Source organism: Meles meles, chromosome X (assembly GCF_922984935.1).
Source record: "Meles meles chromosome X, mMelMel3.1 paternal haplotype, whole genome shotgun sequence".
NCBI classification, from domain to species: domain Eukaryota; kingdom Metazoa; phylum Chordata; class Mammalia; order Carnivora; family Mustelidae; genus Meles; species Meles meles.
This window is the reverse complement of record NC_060087.1, coordinates 130,671,979-130,677,978: the sequence shown is the minus strand read 5'-3', so window position 1 is coordinate 130,677,978 and position 6,000 is coordinate 130,671,979.

The window sequence follows — 6,000 nt, the reverse complement described above, 5'->3', positions numbered from 1 at the left end:
AAAACAAATAATGAAATTAATTAAGCATGAAATCTCCTAAATCTAGAATCATCAACCTAAATCTGTGCTTGCTAAAATGGATTTGTTCTTGTCTATGTATAAAATAGTATTAAAAAAAAAAAAAAAACAGGATGGTCCAGGGAGTCGGATAAAGCAGTGATGGAGAAACCTGTAGGCACATAGTAAGTGTTGAATAAATGTTAAACGACGCCCTCGTTCTTCTTCTTAACACGGCGGGCATGTATTAGCCACTTAGCCAGTATTATGGACTGAGGCTGTTGTGGCAGAGTAGTTTGTTCTCTCTGTGAGATTTCTTCCTATGCAAAGCTTGATTTGATGAGAGTGGCCTCTTAAGAACCCACTTTTTTCAAGTACTGAGGTCAACAACCAAGCAGAAAATAAAACATTGTATGAGGGTCAAATATGGGAACCTTCACCTCATAGTAGTTTATTAAAAATGCAGACTATCTACTCTGTTCCACTGGTCTATGTGCCTGTTTTTATGTCAGTACCCCCCACTCTCCGCTTCCCGAAAAAAAAAGGGCAGACTATCAACTTTTCTTTCCTAATACGGAGTTACAAGTTTTACACGTGGACTATTATACTGGATTTATTTATTTTAACATCTAATGCATGAGATAAGTTTTATCCCATAAAAGATAGTTCAACTATTGCATTTAATTTTGTCTTGGGGAAATGAGGTCATCTGCTTGTCTATGGCAAAACATTCAACCCATAGGGGGAAAATGTGCACAGTATATAGGACAACCAAATTATAGAGCGAAGAAAAAAGGTACAGAGAGGGAATCAGCACAAACATAGCCCAGAGATTTTTTTTTCTTGAGAAAATCCAGCAACGCAATATTGTTTTTTTCTGAATATTTCACAGGTTCTTAAATGTAATGTTAAATGCGCATATTTACCATATGACCCCACATTGTTTCTTCTCAAAGTGGAAATATCACAAAGATGGTCAATGAAGCTACCTGAATTTCAGTTACATCTAGGCTAAGGAGGGAGAGTAAACAACAGGTGAGGGTTTATAAATAAAATTCCCGACTATGGAGGATAGCTACTCCTGTATTAAGCACCAAAGGTATAGAAATATCTGAAATATCTATTGGCTTTACATTTTTTTTTACTTTAGTTCCATGATTAACTTATTGTCTGACTGTAGTACTAAGTGAAGAATGCTAGAGAGCAACATAAGCTCACAGCTTTCAGTATGTAGAGGGCCGGGAGGCGGTGGGGGGAGGCGGGGAAGGAGGGAGGGAGGGCGAAGTCCTTGAGTGGCATGGATCAAACTGCTAATAGCAATTATCACGGAGGTGACAGGAGACACTCACTTTCTACTTCATGCACTTCTGTGAAGTTTAGATACTGTTTTAAAAGATTTTATTTACTAATTTGACACACAGAGAGAGATCCCAAGTGGGCAGAGAGGCAGGCAGAGAGAGGGGGCGGGGGAGCAGGTTCCTTGCTGAGCAGAGAGTCTCATGCGGGGCTTGATCCCAGGACCCTGAGTCCATCACCTCAGCTGAAGGCAGAGGCCTAACCCTCTGGGCCACCCAGGCATCCCAAGTTTAAATACTTCTTGTTACCAATCAGAGATTACTCTTGCAATCAGGAAAAAATTATAATAATCACAGCCATCTGACTTCAGGCAATGCTTTAAACACCTCAAGTCAATTTCACTGAAAACCTAGAGAAAATTCCAATAGATTTTCTTATTAAGTTACTAATCGGCGTTTGGGTGTCCACAGACAAATCTCCACTAACGTATAAACGTGCTTCAGTGTCTCTCAAAAAACCATTAACCAACCTACGTTGGTTCCTCTAATGTCTCTCCTCTGAAACCCTCACCCCACCTCCCCTTCCTTTCCTCCATATTAGACGAGCTAATTGAAAAGCAGTCTATATGCGGAGAAAGGGGAACGCTCTTACACTGTTGGTGGGAGTGCCAACTGGCGCAGCCACTCTGGAAAACAGTATGGAGGTTCCTCAAAAAGGTAAAACAGAGCTACCCAGTGCACCACTGAACCCAGTGGTTCAGTTGGTAAGCGTCTGCCTTCAGCTCAGGTCATGATCCCATGGTCCTGGGACCCAGTCCTGTGTCAGGCTCCCTGCTCTGCGGGAAGCCTGCCTCTCCCTCTCCCACTCCCCCTGCTTCTGTTCCCTCTCTCACTGTCTCTCTCTCTCTCTGTCCAATAAATAAAATCTTAAAAAGAAAAAAAAGAGGATTAGAGCTATCCTATGACCCGGCAATTGCACTACTAGGTATTTTTCCAAAGGACACAAACATAGTAATTCAAAGGGGTACATGCACCCCAATGTTTATAGCAGCAATGCCCACAATAGCCAAACTATGGGAAGAGCTATGGAAAGAGCCAAACTATGGAAGACCTCAGCTGACCATCAACCGATGAAGGGATAAAGAAGATGTGAGTCATATATAAAATGGAATATTACTCAGCCGTCAAAGAGAATGAAATCTTGCCACTTGCAACGACATGGACGGAAGCAGAGGGTATTATGCTAAGCGAAATGAGTCAGTCGGAGAAAGGCAAATACCATGTGATTTCACCCACTTGTGGAGTTTAAGAAACAAAGCAGATGAACACAGGTGAAGGGAAGGAAAAATAAAATAAGATGAAAATTGACAGGGAGGCTAACCGTAAGAGACGCTGAACTCTAGGAAGCAAACGGAGGGTTGCTGGAAGGAAGGTTGTGGGGGGGGATAATTCGGTGATGGGCACTAAGGAGGGCACTTGATGTAATGGGAACTGGGTGTTCTATGCAACGGATGAATCACTAAATTCTACCTCTGAAACTGCCAAAAAAAAAAAAAAGTCTACATTTGCAACTTACTCCTTACTCTCACATTTGCCTCTTACGGCACTGATATCTGGAGTTTGGCCACATTATTCTTACTAAACCTGTTTAAGATAAGCATTGACTTTCTTTCTTTCTTTCTTTCCTTTGTTTGTTTCTTTCTTTCTGAGGGGGCGAAGGGGGGAGAGCGGGGGAGGGGGAGGGGCAGAGGGAGAGGGAGAGAATCCCAAGCAGACTCTGCACTGAGCGGGGAGCCTGAGCAAGGTGGGTCTCCATCTCACGACCCTGAGGTCATGACCTGAGCCAAAATCAAAAGTCAGGCTCAACCAACTGAGCCGCCCAGACACCCCAAGCATTGGCCTTCAATTGCATTTCACTAATAACCTTGCAAAACCTCTCTGCAGTATTTGACAGGCTGGTCACTTCCCCTTTTTGAAATGCTTTGCTATGCTTTCATTTAGTCCATGTTCTTCCTTGGTGGAAACTCTTCTCCAGCTCCTTCTTAGACTGCTTCTTCCTCCCTACCTTTAATTTTTCAGGATTCCATCCCTTCTCCTTTTATATTCATTGAACAATTTTATGTGGACTGAAAACTACCATCTGTATGCTAAAAGCTGGTCCTGCACAACAAGTAGTTTGGAAGTAGTGGTCAACAAATGTCTGCATAAGGGGCCGAGCATCATGTTTGTTGCATGGTGGATTTAATACCGTGTGGGAATTCCCATGCTTTTGAAGGAAAGGAAAATTAACACTGAGTCTAAACAGTGGGACTCACGTAGGGATGCCTGGGTGGTTCCATCGGTCAAGCCTCCAGCTCTTGATTTCGGCCCAGGTCATGATCTCACGGTTGTGAGATCGAGCCCCGCGTCAGGCTCCACGCTCGGTGTGGAGCCTGATTAAGATTCTCTCTCTCCCTCTCCCTCTGCCCCACCCCACCCCCCATGAAACAAAAAAAAAAGAAAAGAAGTAAGTAGTCACACATAACGAGCAATACATACCACATAGTAATGTTAACATTGGATTTGACCTTAGAATGATTGGTTGGGACGTTAAAAGGTGAGCTGTAAGCACTTCTTCTGAATTACACAAGACCCTTGCTACTTGGATTCGAACATACAACTAGGACATGACTTATCCCAAGACTAGCATTAATTAGTACAGGGGGCAGATTTCAACTGTACATTCATAAAAGTTTTCACTAACTACATCCAGAAAAATACCAGCTGATTAGCCTAAAACAACCTCTAGCTAGCGGTTGAAGAATAGGGTTACGTTAAAATAGTTACTAAGTTTCTCAGAGTCCTCAGTCTCTCATGGTTCCTCTCCCCCTCCAATTGCCCCCAACTCCTTTCTCCTCTCCGTCTCCCCATGTCCTCCGTGTTATTCCTTATGCTCCACAAGTAAGCGGAACCATATGATAACTGGCTCTTTCTGCTTGACTTATTTCAAACTCAGCATAATCTGCTCCAGTCCCGTCCATGCTGATACAAAAGTTGGGTATTCATCCTTTCTGAGGGAGGCATAACACTGCATAGCGTATATGGACCACATCTTCCTTATCCATTCACCCGTTGAAGGGCATCTCGGTCCTTTCCACAGTTTGGCGACCGTGGCCATCGCTGCTATGAACACTGGGGGTACAGATGGCCCTTCTTTTCACTACATCTGTCTCTTTGGGGTAAATACCCAGTAGTGCAATTGCAGGGTCATAGGGAAGCTCTATTTTTAATTTCTTCAGGAATCTCCACACTGTTCTCCAGAGCGACTGCACCAACTTGCATTCCCACCCACAGTGTAAGAGGGTTCCCCTTTCTCCACATCCTCTCCAACACACGTTGTTTCCCGTCTTGTTGATTTTGGCCATTCTGACTGGTGTAAGGTGGTATCTCAATGTGGTTTTGGTTTGAATCTCACTGATGGCTAATGATGATGAGCATTTTTTTCAGGTGTCTGTTAGCCATTTGTATGTCTTCTTTGGAGAAGTGTCTGCTCGTGTCTTCTGCCCATTTTTTGACGTGATTATCTGTTTTGTGTGTGTTGAGTTTGAGGAGATCTTTACAGATCTTGGATACCAGCCCTTTGTCTGTACTGTCATTTGCGAATATCTTCTCCCATCCCGTGGGTTGCGTCTTTGTTTTATTGACTGTTTCCTTCTTTTTTTTCCAGTGGAATTTTTCCTTCTTTATTGTGGTAACATACACATAATGTAACATTTACCATCTGAACTATTTTCAAGTGGACCATTTAGTGGTACTGAATACAGTCACAATGTTGTACAACCATCACTATCCATCTGCAGAATGTTTTCCATCTTGCAATATTAAAACTCTATGCCCATCGTTATAGAATATTTTAACTTGGAAAATTACAGAATAACAAAACATAAGGCTATAGAAAATTTAAATAATTATTATTCATAATCCCAATATAACACAGAGAGAGAGAGAGAGAGGACTATGAAAACAGCTTATATTCACTGTTTCGGGACTACAAATATCTGTGGTCCTACTTTAGACCACAAGGAAATGATTCATTAATTCTGTGGTTATGGAAAATAAAAACCTAAAAACCTTATTTAATCTTAAAAAAAAATCCTTTCAAACTCTAGATGTTAAGTCACACTGGTATTAAATGGGAAACCTTGAGACGTGATAGCCTTGTTCATACAGGTATTTTCCTTTGCTGTGCAGAAGCTTTTGATCTTGATGAAGTCCCAAAAGTTCATTTTCGCTTTTGTTTCCTTGGCCTTTGGAGACGTATCTTGAAAGAAGTTGCTGTGGCCGATGTCAAAGACATCGTTCTCCTATGCCTATGTTCTCCTCTAGGATTCTGATGGATTCCTGCCTCACGTTGAAGTCTTTTATCCATTTCGAGTTTATCTTTGGGTACGGTGTAAGAGAATGGTCGAGTTTCATTCTCCTACACATAGCTGTCCAATTTTCCCAGCACCATTTATTGAAGAGACTGTCTTTTTTCCACTGTGTATTTCTTCCTGCTTTGTCGAAGATTATTTGACCATAGAGTTGAGGGTCCATCTCTGGGCTCTCTGCTCTGTTCCCCTGGTCTATGTGTCTGTTTTTGTGCCAGTACCATGCTGTCTTGGTGATCACACTTTGTAGTAAAGCTTAAAATCAGGCAACGTGATGCCCCCAGTTTTGTTTTCCTTTT